Raw genomic sequence first — 15284 nt, forward strand, 5'->3', positions numbered from 1 at the left:
AAAAAAAATAACAAAACTGGATATTCCACTGAGCCTCCATTTCCCCACCAAAAGAAAAAAAAACCACTATTGCTAGGATAGAAATAGCCCATAAGATAGAGACATTAAGCTTTTTTGTATCTTTTTACCAATATTACACTTTCAAAAAATATATTTTGTTTTCAACAAGCCACACATTTTTTTTCAAAACAACAGAAGAATTTTACAACTATATCTTATTATTTTGAAGTAAGAAATCAAGTTTTGGTTGCCTTGGGAAGGCTTCATCTTCCAATCTGCAGGTGGACCAAATCATGGTCCATTAATAATGATTAGTTCACATTTATGGGTTATATCTCCAGTTCTGTTGTGTTCAAATGGCAAGTGAGCAAATGGCCTTGCCAAGGACATATTATGTGTCAAGTACCACCCAGTTGGGAGCTACCCTGATGTCTTCCCAGGTCCTCAGTGGGTACCTGGTTTTCTATGTAGGCCTAAGGCCTTGGTCAGCGAAGAACAGATGAATCCTTCTGCCGGGTAGAGAAGACTATCCAGGGTCAAGATCTCCCTGTACAATGCATTTTCCCCCAACTCTTGTGGTATTTCACACTTCATTCAACAAATATACCCATGGCAGGCACTAGACTGGGTGCTGGGTACACAGGGTAAATAACACAGACAATGTAATTCCTTAAGTAACTGTAATATGTACAGCCAATGGAAAACAGGGCTGGACTCAAACTTAGGTCTTCTGACTCCTAGTCCAGTGCTCTTTCTACTAAACCACTCACACTGGTGAATTTCCTCTTATTGACAACCTAATTCTCTTGGGTGATTCATATTCCCTTTAGCATCTGGGTGCCCCCGGCTCTTAATTTCTGAGCAATGAGCTGCCCTGACCTCTAGATGGCTGCACATGCCCTGGTTTCTGTGTGCCTGCCTAGATCAGTGGTCCTCAACCTTTTTGGCACCAGGAACTGGTTTCATGAAAGACAATTTTTCCACAGATTGGGGGTGGGATGGTTTTGGGATGATTCAATCACACTGCATTTATTATGCACTTTATTTCTATTACTATTACATTGCCACTTGCCACTCACTGATAGGGTTTTGATATGACTCTGCAAGCAATTGATTTATTATGGTCTCTGCGGCAACAAACCTCTCTGCTAATGATAATCTGTATTTGCAGCCACTCCCTAGAACTAGCATCACAGCCTCAGCTCCACCTCAGATCATCAGGCATTAGATTCGCATAAGGAGCATGCAACCAGATCCCTACTGTGCACAGTTTACAGTAGGGTTCGTGCTCCTATGAGAATCTAATGCTGCAGCTGATCTGACAGGAGGCAGAGCTCAGGCGGTGATGCCAGCAATGGGGAGCAGCTGTAAATACAGATGAAGCTTTGCTTGCTCACACGCTGCTCACCTCCTGCTGTGCAGCCTGGTTCCTAACAGGCCATGTATCCGTACTGGGGGCTGCAGGCCTAGATTCTGATCCTTGACTCAGGCATCTTCCCAGCTCTACTGGCACCAGCTTCAAACCCTGTGTATCCCTCCCTTCGCCCCCACATGCAGCAGGCTGGATTTTTTGGATTCATGGCATCAAAAACAGATTTTGCTGGACTCATGGCCACCCAACTAAAGATATTTCCTAGCTTCCTTCACAGCTATATGTAGCCATATGACTAAGTTCTGGCCACCGGTAAAAGAGAATATGCCACTTCCAGGTCTTCTCCTTAAAATGACTGGCTGTGTGCTCCCTTGGTTCTTTCCTCCGGGAGATAAGTTTTTACCTTCAACCATAAAACGGAAATCACATGTTGAAGATACTAGGCCTGGACCACTACCTACTCTGGACTGGTATATAAGAGGGAAATCAACTTCTGTCTGGTTTCAGCCATTGTGTCTGTAGGTCTCTTTAACAGAGGAACTCGCCCGTATCCAAACTAATATAATACAATAATCTTGAAGGTGACCAGTTCTACCTATATTCTTCTAGCAAAGCCCCTTGCCACCAATTAAATACTTTAAAGGGGATGTTAAAAACTATGTAAGAAAGTGTTCCATTCAGTTTTATTACATGGAAAATTTTTAGAAAATGAAATTCACCAGGACCTCAAAGATGATTTATGTTCAGGTCACAGGAAAAACTGAAAGGACCCAGAAAGGCAAATCAGCCTCCTGCAGAAACAGTAGAGAAGGGAGCTCTAAGTGACAACCACAACCAGTCCTGTCTCTTTCCGAAGTTAACTCCATTCCTAGAAAAAGCACCAAAAGCTGAAATGATGCAAACCAAGGCTAATGTCTCCATGGAAACAGTGTTATAATTGGAGCTGTGTTCCTGACCAAGAACTCGATGGTCAACTTTTTAAAGAAATTATATAAACTTCTCATTTTATCATCTCATTAGCCTTGGGACTTTGAAAGCTAGAAGGGCTGTTGGATCAATAATATATACACAAAAGAAATGTGTGTATTCTGTACCATACAAGTAGGTGCAAATCAATTGAACCCAACACAATCAGTCACATGACCTTTTATTTATTCTGATTCAGTAACAGCATACAGCACAAAGTAGATCACTTTCATAATTCCTGTTGATTTCTAAATACAGGAGATCAGAACATTTAAGGACATTTTCAATAAAGAAAACAAAGAGGAAACTTGAGTAGACAGTGGAAATTAAAGTTAGAAAAGCAATATTTAAATCCTGGCTCTGCCACTGACCAGCTGTGGGACCCTGGACAGTTGCTCAAACTCTCTAGCTGAGTTCCCGGTTCACAAGAGATTTCACGATACCTGCCTCATAGGGTTGTGGTGAAGCTAAACAATACACTGTATATAAAAACTACTTATAAGTTGCACAGGAATATTAAATGATATTGTTATCAGGATCACAGCATTTGGAAAGGCATTTGTGGGGTGGTTTTGACGAGCATCTTCATGAAAACTTTAAGCAGACTACAAGCTACCCAGCCACTCTTTGAAAAACTGACCTACAGCAATCTCTTTTGCTGCCCTTAAAATTCCCCCACATGCATCGGTTGGCAAGAGTTGGCCTTTCTGCTGCAGACATCACTGGCATCCATTTGCTCACCAGCCAGAGAGTAGCTGGCAGGACGTCAGTCACGGGCTATGAAGGGAAGAGAGCTGCACTGTGCTGAGGCCCCTGTGTGGCCACACATCTATCAACCAAAAACACGTGCCAAAGACCCACTGTATGGTCAGAAACCTCAGACTAGAGACAGGAAGCGTTTTGGGGTGCCAGGAAATGGGAAGAAGAAGATTACATCAGATAAGCATGCAGGCTCTGGAATGAGACCAGCCTGAGTTTGAATCACAGCTTTTCTACTTAGCATATATCATCTGAGGGACCTCTGAATCTCAGTCTCCCTAACTAGAAAATGGGACTGACACTACCCACCCCACAAAGATAACTGTAAAGATTAAATGAGAAAAGGCATGTAAGCACTTAGCACAGTTCTTGGCTTATGGTAAATAGTCAAAGGTTAGATACTGCTATTAATAATAATAACAAATGCATTTGTAGTGCTGGCAATTTAGATTGGACAGATCTCCGATCAAGGTTTTGCTACAGCCTTTGTAACCAGGTATTACCTGGACAGCATGCTGGCTCACCCAGGCTAATCAAGCTTCCTTTGGATTTCTGCCTGATGCCTCAAGACAGGCAAAACATCCAAGAATGCCCAACTGGCCAGGTGGCTAGATTCTGACACTTGTTTTTCTGGTTCCCAGCTGCCTGTCACTATCCCAAGAGGTGTTCACAGAGAAGAATCCATTCACATGGATACCTGTGCCTAACTTTTCCATCCATGCTCAGGCTTATGGCTCCCCATCTCTGGGGGTGAAATGCATAATCATCTTTAAAACATGGCCCTATCCAACAAAGTGGTGTTCATCAGCACCCACCTGGTGGACAGCGCCACATTCCTGAACATGCCCTGGAGGTAGGGGAACTTGCTTCTGGCCTTCCCGGGTTTTCCCTGCAAAGGCCAGGACACTTTCACTATTAAAACTGCACTGCTGCTCCCTGCAGCCAGGAAGCAACTTTACAGCTTCTAAATCCTTATTCTTTCCTTATCTCACTCAAGCATCATACCCACACTGTAAGGGGCTGGACAAGAATCGTAAAACCTGTTCCACAGATAAGGAATTGGCTCGGTTTGAAACATTAAGTGATTTGGCTTAGGCTATATAGCGATTATCGGAAGCAGCCAGAATGCAGGTTATCTGACTGCTAATCTGGTGCTTTTTCCAGAAAATGTAGGTATTCGTTTTTGAACATTTGACTTTCCTAAGTGCGCTTTGCTTCTGGAGAATTCATTAACTAAGGTATCTCAGTCGCAGCACAGTGCAGATTCACACACTTGAAAGCCGCTCACACAGGCAGATGTTCACCACACTCTAGAAATCTAAAGAGTGACTGACAACAGCCGTGCCGATTAACATAATTGACAATTAATTCCCAATTCTGGCTTCCTCTTCCACTTGCCTACATGCATCTAGTAGCCTCCTGTCAGGTCTCTGCCGCATTTAGTCCCTCTTTGCTGCAATCCAGCTAGAACACTAACACTGGATTAATGTTTTAGGGAGAACTATTTCATGCCACTAAAATCAAACTCCCCAAAAAATAATTCCAGTTGTTCTCCACTGCCTACCAGTCTCTGCCTCGTAAGATAAACTAACTTGCCCCTTAACCTTGCTGAGTTTCCTCATCTGTACAAGGAAGGAGTGGACTAAGTAGAGCCTTGCTCACTTCCAGCTCATGATTCTAAAACCCCCAATGAAGCCCAAATCCTGCATGTGGAGGCTGCTGGGAGACTGCAGCAGAGTCCAGTGGTCAAGAGCATCCATGGCCTTGTTTTTAAGCCTGAATATATTGCTTATAAGCTATGTCACTCAGGAAGATTCCTGAACCTCTAAAAATGGCTTCAGGTTTGGGCCTTGAATGATCTCCCAAACTTAAATTCCCACCATTATTTAAGAACCCTCCATTCTAGGCAAGTCTGCGTCCCTGAATGCAAACTGGTCATTCCTACCTCTGTGCTTTGAATTATGCTATGTTCCCACCTAGCCACCCCCTGGGGGTACCTGTCCTACCCTTGTCTGTGAACCTAAATCCTACCCATACTTAAAGGTCTAGATTAAACCTCTTCTATGAAGCCTTCTCTCTTCTATGACACAAAGATCTCACAAGTCTGAATTTCTGTAACACTTATAGTCTAGACCACTTCACTGGCATTAGATGTGGCTTTGGATTATCTTTACAAGCGAATGAAACTGCAGGCTCCTTGGTCATAATAACTATTTCTGCTCTTCCTCTGAGTCTAGCATGGTACCTGGCATACAGCCCCCAGATATTTGTTGACTGAATAAATAAATGTTCGGTACTACGACCAAATAAATATGCAGTAAGTTTCCTCTTAGTTGATGTGGCTCAGCTATTGATTTGTGGTACTTTGGAGACAGTTAAAGATAACATAAAGATGAACATCCACAGGGCAGGGATAACCATGGCCAATCAACTCCTCATCATCAGTAAAATATACTGATATCTGGCCAACCAGAAGAATAAGAAAAACACAGATGTCAAAAGGAAATAGTAACCTAAACTCCGAAGTACCTTGCAAGACCAAGCTCATGAACCTATACTGATAGAGAGTGAAGGAAATTTGAGGTTTTTCCAAAGCTGAACTCACTCACTGAATGAATAAACAAGTATTTACTGAGTAACTACTCTGTGCAGACACTGTCTTAGTTGCTGGGGATACAGCAGAGAACAAAACAGATGACATTCCTGCGCATATTCCAGCTCCAAAGTGAAGTCCACAAAGCAACAACCTTTTGCACCAATTCCTTGCTATGCCTTCAAGTAAGAAAAAAAAAAAATAGAACATAACATTCACGACTGACCAAATAGAGGCAGCGCTAAAAGTGCTCTGTCACTCCCTGGGAAGCATCCCTCACCCTAGAATGCACTGGGAAGCTTGCGGCACGGCACTCTGCACCCGAGTCATCTGAACACTGCCAGTTGGGCTCTGCCACTAGTGTCACTTAAATATCAAACCTCTCAAATGGCAAATGTGGCTCATGATGCCAAAAACAAAACTCAGAAGTGGGAAGGGGGTGGGGTGGTAGTTGGCTAAAGGATCAGGTAGATTTCACCATTGCAAAACCTTAGGCTCCTCTCTCCATTGGAGCAGAAACCTCTCCTATCCCCTAAAACCTTGAAAAAAATTTTTTTCTTCTAGTAGGATACTGAAAATAGCTTTGCATTTAACATTTAAAATTGTTTTTGATCCCACACTTTTTTAGCTCTGCTCTCTTCTGCAAACTCATTCCATTCCCTAAGGGTACTTATAAGTATGTTTTACAAGTAAACAAACCATAGTCACCATTTTTATCCCCAAGAGTTAAAAAGAAAAAACAATTTACATAATTACATGGAAGATAAGTTGGCCAAGAACACAGAAATCTTATCTGGACCAAAAGTTCTAGGACAAAATTTCTTACAACTCGTCAAGAAAGACAGCAGATCAAAATCAAGGTTCATACTGAAAGCATGACTGTTGAGCACTGCACATGGGAACTTCCTGAGTCATTATTTGCGTATCATCTATTTCTTCAAGAAGCAATTGGGGGGCAGCCATTGGAGGGCAGGTTTGAATAATGAAATATGTGTATGTTCTCCTGTCATGGTGAAAAAACAAAAGAATTCTGCAGCCAAGAAGCTCCTGAAAAATCAAAGTTTGATGAGGGCAACTTACTCAAAGTTACTCAGCATATCAGTGGCTAGGCCAGGACCAGAGCCCGGGTCTCTCCCAGCTCCCAGTCCAGGGCTTTCCCCGCTCTCTGCATTACTATCTCATTTATAACATGTGAAACCAAATCTTAAAGGCACAAAGGTAAAATCCCTTTTATAAAACTTTTGGACAGACTGGAAAAATAGTAAAAGTGACTAAGGTAAATGGGTCTCATTAATGTTAACAGCAAATGACCTATCATGCCATATAGAGGAGGGGTCTAGCAGAAGGCTTAATGACTGCTAATCATGCTTTAGTACTAAACAGCATGTTTTTAGTCACCACAAAATGGCTTTTGTGAGCTTGCCTGAGAACTAAACCACTATTTAGCTCATTTTTTTCTATAGAAAAATCTATCCCAAATTTCCATCTACTGCCTTCCAAATAAACTTTTGGAACAAAACCTGTTTTTAAGATGGATGTGCATGTAAAACAGAATTCTGAGGTCTAAAGCTCTGCACTAAACATAATTAAAACAGTAATGGTGACACATGCTAGGAGTGCGTTTATGAGAAAACCCTCCAAACCCTTAATTGTTTATATGCAACACAATGTTTTATTAAAAGCCTCTGGACAGGGTATGGTAAATTTCTATTTATACAATATATAACCAAGAACAAATGCTCTAATTCTGTATGCAAGTATTTACAGGGCTTTTCTATTACTGGCCCCAGGGTTTTGGGGAAGATAAAAGAAGGAGAAACCAACTCTACACAAGGATTTCTTAATCTAGTTACACTCGCCTTTACTTTCCTCAAAAACATCAAGCACCTTCCAACCTCAGGGACTTTGCACCTCCTGTTCCCTCTTCCTGGGATTCCTTCCCCCAGACCTTCCTGAAGCTGAGCTCAAATGTCACCTCCTTGGAGAAGACTCCCCTGATGACCCAGCTAATGCAACCTCCTTCTCACCACACCTCATCACTCTGCTTAACTCTATTTGATTGCTTTCTTAGCACCTGCCACTACCAGGAGTTAACATGTTTGTTTATTGTCTGTCTCTTCCTCCTGGGCCTCTGTTTTGTTCACTGCTGGATCCTCAGTGCCTAGAACTGTGCTCTGCATCCAATAAACTTCACTGACGGAGTAAATGAGCACAACTGAAGAGTGGGAAGTGAACACAAGATAATCAACTGTGAAACAACTAAAACACGAGAGAAGTGGCCGTTCTGATTGGGTATGATATGGTGGTTTGCTAATCATGAAGTATTATTGCTCCTGAATGAATGTGGCAATCAAAAGTGAGAGAGACAGAGAGAGACAGAGAGAGAGAAATTGAGAGAGAGCATGCAAAGGGGGCAAATGTCATCAGAGGAGGCTTGGCAAAGAAGTGAGATTCAAGGCAGGCAGAGGCAAGGAAGAAAGGCCATTCAGGTCCAGGAACAACCTGAACAAAGACCCACAGCAGGAGAGTATGATACGGGGTGGCCTAGTAGTGCAGGGGAGAGAAGAGAGAACTAAGCCTCCGGCACAGGAATGGAGGCCAAGCGGGGCAGGGGGGCTGGTGAGGAGGAACAGGGTCAGGCTCTGGAGAGCCCAGAAGCCTGGACACAGGGTGTCACCTGCATGCCACTGGCAGCAGGGCTGTTCTTTGAAGGCGAAGCTGGCCAGACATGGGGGAAGAATTGAAATAAGTAGAGAGCAGAGCAGAAAACTGGTCAGAAGATGACCTGGGTGGTCTAAGCACGAGGGAGCAAAAAGAGCTGCTTCTATTTGCTTAGACAAGAGAGGGACACAAGTGAGCAACATGTCAAGGCATTTGCCCCAAAAAAGAATTTCCAAAGTACCTCACAGTAGCACATCAAGGCAGATTCAGGTCAACTCCCATCCTCATCCTGCTCCTGGAGCACTCGAGGAGGATAACAGAGTTCAGAACTAGGGTCCTGAGGGCAGAGCATGTCCTTCATGTCTCCCAAATCTGAGATTAATTATATTCAGGATAGGTTGTGTTTATTATCGTTTTATTCTTTGAAAAAAAACCTGGTATCTAATTGCACTATGCAGTATATATTTGAACATTATATAACACATTTTTATGTAACAGGTTCTTGACATAAAACAATGTGTCCCTTACTATCTAAATGTATTCGGGGAACAACTGGCATTAAAAATATATATATACACACACCAAGACTGTGGATACACCAAGCCTGCGGACATCGGTCTTTGCGGTAAGGAACTGGGGAGAGGAGAACGAAGGTGAAAGACTTTTGAAAAGGTCCCCTCCCCAGTGAGGAGCTCTGCAGATGGCTAGATGGGGGTGGGAGGTAGTGAGTTATGTTGACAGGTTCATCGCACACAAGGAGCTGCCTGGGGAGAAGCTGGCTGAGCCACATGGGGCCTGTGTCAGAGCAATGCCGCAGGTAGACAGGAGAAAGCAAGAGAGACAGCCATGCACAACGAGATGTGAGGGGAATGCTCACAAACCCTGGTAACTGCTACTGGGGTAACACCCAGATGTACGCTCCTACCCCGTGTCCCACGGCAGACGTCTTCAGCCCTGCTCTAAAGGAGATGCACACCGTGTTTGTCAACAACACACCAGGTACACGATGTACAGGACCTAACACAGGGGTTCCTCCCAGGGGCCATCTACAACAGCATTAGAGAACAGGCTCTGGAGTCCACGGTGCACAAATCCTGCTCCACCCCATACCAGCTGAGTGACCCTGGGAAGTTTACAAAACCACCTCACTTGTAAAGTAAGGATAATAATAGTACCTGCCTTGTAGGGTAGTTAGGAGGACTAAACAAGTGAATAAGTATAGGGTGACTCACATATTCGCTGGCATACAGAAAATGTTCAATAAGTTTTAGCTGCTAGTACCATAATTATTATTATTTCTATTTTGCAGATGAAGTAAATTAGACTCAAAGTAACTGAATAATTTGCCCAGGTCACACATTTTAAACAGTAGTTGAAGGAATAACTACATGTAAATGTTTTACTCAGTATATGCACAAAACCCAGAGCATTAACCATAATATTAAATTAGGCAGACCATCCATCCCCTTCTTAAACCAGGTCGGATAAATGTGAGTTTACACTATTTAAAAGGACAACATGTTCTAACGTGAAAATCATTTTCCATTATATGCCAGCAATCAAAGATCCCCTGCAACAAAGATGACAAAATTTACCCAATCTCATCTCCACCTGAAGTGAAGTCCCCAACTCAAACCCTGCTTTCAGGCAGACCTGTTGCACGCCTGATCTCATGCCCCCACCTCTCTTCTGTGTGCATCCCTCTCCCTCTACTTGCTCAGTCCCTGAGTGTCTATCCCACCCCATCTCCATCTCCTGCTCCTCAAGATCTTCAAGTGACACATGCATTGGATGAGCATGTCCTAAAGGTTCCCTGTGCCTGTCATTTTGGGAAAACCAAGATGAACTCCTCCCAGGAGCAGATGAGATAGTCCCAGAAACAGCCCAACACAATATGGAATGCAGCAGGACCTAAGGGAATTGGAGTGAGATCAAGAGCTGGGGACACGGCTGCCAGGTGTGGGGAGGAAGGAAAACAAAATGAAGAAACAGTTTCTGCAAGACCAAGCCCCTGAGCTGGGTCTTAAAAGCAGAGGAGGATTTGGACATGTGATGTATGGGGGTTGGAGCAGATGGACGGGGCGAGGGGCTGGTACGGGGAATAGGCAGCCCTTCAGCTTGACTGGACATGCCCAGGCACACAGCAAGGTCTGGTGGACAGGCGGGCTGGACATGGAGACCCCTACACACCAGGCTGAGGAGCCCGGGCAAGGCAACAAGGAACATCAAGACTGACAACCAACATTCACTGAGCGTTCACCATGTGCCACGAACAGCCTGACACGCTTTTTCCAATGTTTTAACTCATTTAATCCACACATCTCCACAACTCTTTGAGGTGGAGATGACTATGATCCCAGTTTCATAGATGAGGACACCAAGATATAGACAACAAAGACAACTTGACTACAGTCATAAAGCTAGTTGGGAACAGTTAGGATATGACATCTGTGCTCTAAACCACCCAATCAAACTGATTCTTAGGACAGCCTGGGGGATAAAGTGATATAAGCTCCAAGCTGTTATGAGGGTTCAATGGGACAGTGCTTGGAAGCAGTTTGCAAACCTGTAGCTCCAAGGCCACAAATGCTAGCTACAGGCTGCCTGACATCAATGTCCTCAATGGATTGTTAGCAGCTAACATGGAGAGATAGGGCAGGATTAGAGATGGGTGCCCAGGCCAACGGAGACAGTATGAACAGTGGAGTCTAGGATGACACCTACCTTTAGGGGGTGTAGAAAGAGAATCAAGAAAACAGCATTTCCCAAAGGCTCAGGGAAGAAGGGATTTCAAGGGGGGAAGACAGGTGAGGTAAAAGCTACAAAGGGGCCAAGAACAACCATTTAGGGTTAAGAATGGACCTGTGGAATTCAAGACTTAAAGTTTTTAGGGAAAGCTTTGAGAAGAAATATAAAGAAGAGTGGTAGGGAGAGAAGCCAGAGGGCAGGCGCTAAGGATGGAGCAGGAGATGAGAGCGGAGGAGGTGCGAGGCTGGCGGGAAGGGAGGGAGGAGACACACAGGCTCAGGGGCACCAGTGTACACACATGTAAGCTGCCAGGCACACAGCAGCCTCACTATAAGTCTGTTTCTGCTTCTTCTGTCCTTCCTCTCCTAAATCAAGACTACAGTTTTCGGGGGCATGATGGGGAGCCTAAGGACGAACAGTACAAAGGATACTATGGTGACAGGACCCTGGCAGAGGTGAGAGGGAGTGGCAGCTGGCACTGAGGAAAGACTTCCTGTGTGCCAGGCACTTTACGTGCATCATCTCCCTTAATCCTCACATGGACTGTATGAGGCAGGCACTGTCACTACAGCAAGAGGAGGAGCCTGAGGTCAGACAAGTTAAGCACTTGTCCAAGGCCACACAGCCCGAACCCAAGTCCCAGGTCCTTCTGCCACCAGAGCCCAGGCTCTTCCCATGGTGAGGATCCAAGAAGAGGTGAAAAAGGAGAGATCCATGTGCTTTCTCTTAACTGGGAGGAGAGGAGGGGACAATGGGGAAAGAGACAGGACATTCTGGGTGGGAAAGAAGAGATGCTGAGGGAGTTTAAGTCACAGTACGTCTCACTTTGCAAGAGGGAGGAGAAAAGACAGGGTGGGTGTTTGGGGTAAGTCTGAGTCTTGTAATAAGGTGACAATGAGGAGAGAAAGGACTGTGGAGAAGGACATGCCTGTGTCTCTGAGCTCCTAACTAAACCTCAAGGTCTTGAAAGCTGGTTTTTTACTTCCTTGCAAGTGCCTACTTTAGTACAGTGCTAGCTAAAATCATTGCCTGTAATTATAACATGGTAAGGAGCAGAAACTGTTTCTTTAATATCAACTTTATCCTACCGCAGTGAGAGCTGATGATGAAATCACAAAAAGAAGAAAGCTCACAGAAAGCAACCCTTCCACCAGAGAGATATTAAATTTTAGTTTTTACATTTTCTTATGCAGTTTTGTTAACACAGCCAACTCTTTCTACAGTGCTTGTCCATCTTTTATCATATAAATTCCATAGAGATTGTTGATTTAAAGGGATAAATCTGAAAACATGGCCACTTCCTTTTCCTACCCTGTGGCTTGAAAACCTCTTTTGCAAATAGCAGACAAATTCATGAGTAGTCATCATTTTATAAATCATTTGAAATGGATCCTTTAAAACACCATCTGTTGATCTGCTTAACTTTCCTATGAAAATAGCGCTTCAGCTCAGATGTTCTGGAGGTGCCAGAAGGTAAATACCAACCTGAATTCACATGCATTAAATATTTAGAAACTTATTGAACTTTAGAGCAAAAGGAACCTTTGCGATCACCTAGCTGAATGGTCTTAATTTCCACTGGAGGCAAACAGAACCCAGAAAGGTTTGGTAACCTGCCCCAGGTGGCACAGCCATGACAGCCCAATTCTGGGATAGTACTAGGATGTCTACCTCCTAATTCCCAGGTTAGTGCTTTTCCACCACACCTGCTCCTTTCTCCCCCTTTTTAAACTTCAGGGGTTGGAATAAAATACAAATTTAACTAGAGTTTTAAATTATTGTTATTTTTCACTGGCTTCATCTACAATCAAAACCAAAATGCCTCTACAGATTCAGCTTCAGATGATCAAGGCAATTTCAAATCCTGCCCAGGAAACCTCCAGCCTTCTTAATATGTTCAATAAACAGTTTTTAAAGACTTATCAATAAAGTGAACTCAGTAACAAAGCATGGACTGAAAGATTAAATTTTGTGTTTTAAAATATATTTTGGAATTTCATTGATATGAAAATCAAATTTCACAGCAGTGATTTTTTTTTTTTTTAAAGTCTTGCAAGCACAGAGAGCATGAGATTATTCAAAACTGCTCAGGAGAAGCAATGATTATTTTAAGCTCATGATTCAACGGGCACATTAATTAAAAACTCCACCAACCCAAATTGACAGATCCTGATATCAACGGGACCAGAAGAATTAAAATAATAGTTTCATATAAAAATAGACTAAGGGGGGGAACAGCAGCCGATGTCAGAAGGACAAATGACAAGCAAGCGTGGTGGGAAATGAGATGCATCTAATGGGCAGCTTTTATGGATTTTTAGAAAACGAAGATCCTGGAAATACGGGCATACGGGTAGTGTCAAGAAATGCTTCTTCATAAATACCGAATCTGATTTCTGGAAGCTGGGTGAGAAAACTTGGCTAATAATTCCTTGCCGAGGAGTAGCGATGTAAGACGGGCTTAGAGAACACAAGCGCCAAAGTGCCAGAACAACGCTAGGTGACCGGGAAGAGGCCGAGGCGGGGGAGGGAAAAGGGAGGCGCGGGGAGAGGGGTGTCAGCCGGGTCTCCCGCCGGCCAGCACAAACTTGACAACAGACGCCAGTGTCCAGGGCAGCCCTTCCTTCCCCTGCGCCCGCCGTCCGGCACCAGCGCGCGCCCCACAGCCGGCTCTCGCGACTCTCGGGGTGGCTGACACGCGCCCCACAAGGTCGGCATTAATTTCTACCTTCCTCTTCTTCCTCCCAGCAAACCGAAGCTCTCTGGGCTGCCCATGCCCGGTAATCGCGAGCGGGAACCTTTTCCTTTCCTGACATCTGTCAAACCCCGAGCTTAAGCCAGCCTCGCTGCGCCCTCCGCGGGGCTCCAGGGCCGGCTGCTGGCCCGCACCTGGGCGCCGGGCGACATCCCCATGCCGTCGCGCACCTGCTCGCAGACCACTGGGGATCCTCCCGGGGCCGCCCAGGACCCCGACGGCGGCGCAGGCCCGACGAAAGTTCGCAGGCTGGCGCCGGCCCCATGCCGGCCCGGGGGATTCCCGGTGCAGCGCCAGCCCCGGCGACAGGGCCGAAGAGCCGGGCAGGCTCGGACTCCCCAAGCCCGACGGAGACGCCCTCCCCACCCCCACCCAGCCTCACAAGCTCGCCAAAGGGAAGTGGAGAGGGGGAGGAAGGGCAGACGCAGCATCGTTCGCCCAACGCCCTTGGGGCGCAGCTGCTAAGGATAGTCCCCTCGGGGGTCTCTGCAGCTCCCAGAGATACACCTAAGATTCGCCCTCAGCCGAGTCATTGCGTCCAACGGACAGAGCTGTCCCTTTAAGAGGGAGCTGGCTGCCTCCTCCCCCAGCCAGGTAGCGATGCCCGCGAAGGAGAAGTGGATACTCCTGCGGACACTCTCCGGTTCCTTTAAGGGCGCCTGCGGCACCTCTGCCCGCCCTAGCCCGCAGCGCCAGCCCCCGCGAGGAGGATGGGGGCGGACGGGCGCGGCGCCTTTAAGGGGCGCAGCCTCCCCGCGGCCGGGTGGGGGCAGGGAGTGGGCACGGGCCCTTTAAGGCGGGCAGCGGGCACGTCGGGCAGGGTTCCCCGGCGGCCAGGCTGTGCCCGGGGCAGCGGCCGGGGCGCCGCGCCTGAGAGGGTGCTAACGGCCCCGACGGGGTGCCCGGAGCCGCGCCGCTGGCCGCCGCCGACCCGACACTCACCGTGGCTCGCCGGGAGCGCCCGCGCCCTCGCCCGCACTCGGATCCCGCGGCTGCGGCGGCGGTGAGTCCGGCGCGGGTAAACAGGCACCTCCGTCCCTGACCTACTTTCTGCCTTCCCTAAATGTCGCACCACTAACCTACTTTCCGACCAATCCGCTCCCCGCCGGCCCAGGCCCGGCCCCCCGCCCACCAATCGCTGTGCCCAACCCCCCTTCCCCTCCCACCAATGGAGAAGCCGCGGAGCCCGGATACCTGCCTCTTCCCGCCAGCCAATCCGAGGGCCCGAAGGGAGCCGGTCTCGGCGGCCACCCCCGGCCAATCCGCGCGCGGCTCGGCGGACCGCGGGCCAGTTATGTGTTAGCTGGAGGGGCCACCCACCAATGGCTAGGCGGCGGGGGCCGGTTTACCTGCTACTTTCCCGCCACCAATCATTTGGCGTCTGGGAGCGCACGCCCCGAGCAGAGGACCAATCCGCGCGACCTCCTGGA

The 15284-nt window shown here is 46.5% G+C and overlaps 1 protein-coding gene across 1 annotated transcript in view; it reads right to left on the reverse strand.

The window, feature by feature from the left end:
- The window catches only part of ARNTL (aryl hydrocarbon receptor nuclear translocator-like), a 102898-nt gene extending 87958 nt beyond the window's left edge, over nucleotides 1-14940 (reverse strand). Inside the window, exon 1 of the mRNA XM_012654383.1 lies at nucleotides 14797-14940. The gene's annotated coding sequence lies outside the window, so the exon portion shown is untranslated. The remainder of the gene's footprint in view (nucleotides 1-14796) is intronic.
- Between the last annotated feature and the right edge of the window lie 344 nt (nucleotides 14941-15284).

The sequence above is a fragment of the Propithecus coquereli genome, unplaced genomic scaffold (genome assembly GCF_000956105.1).
Source record: "Propithecus coquereli isolate 6110/MARCELLA unplaced genomic scaffold, Pcoq_1.0 Scaffold44, whole genome shotgun sequence".
NCBI lineage: Eukaryota > Metazoa > Chordata > Mammalia > Primates > Indriidae > Propithecus > Propithecus coquereli.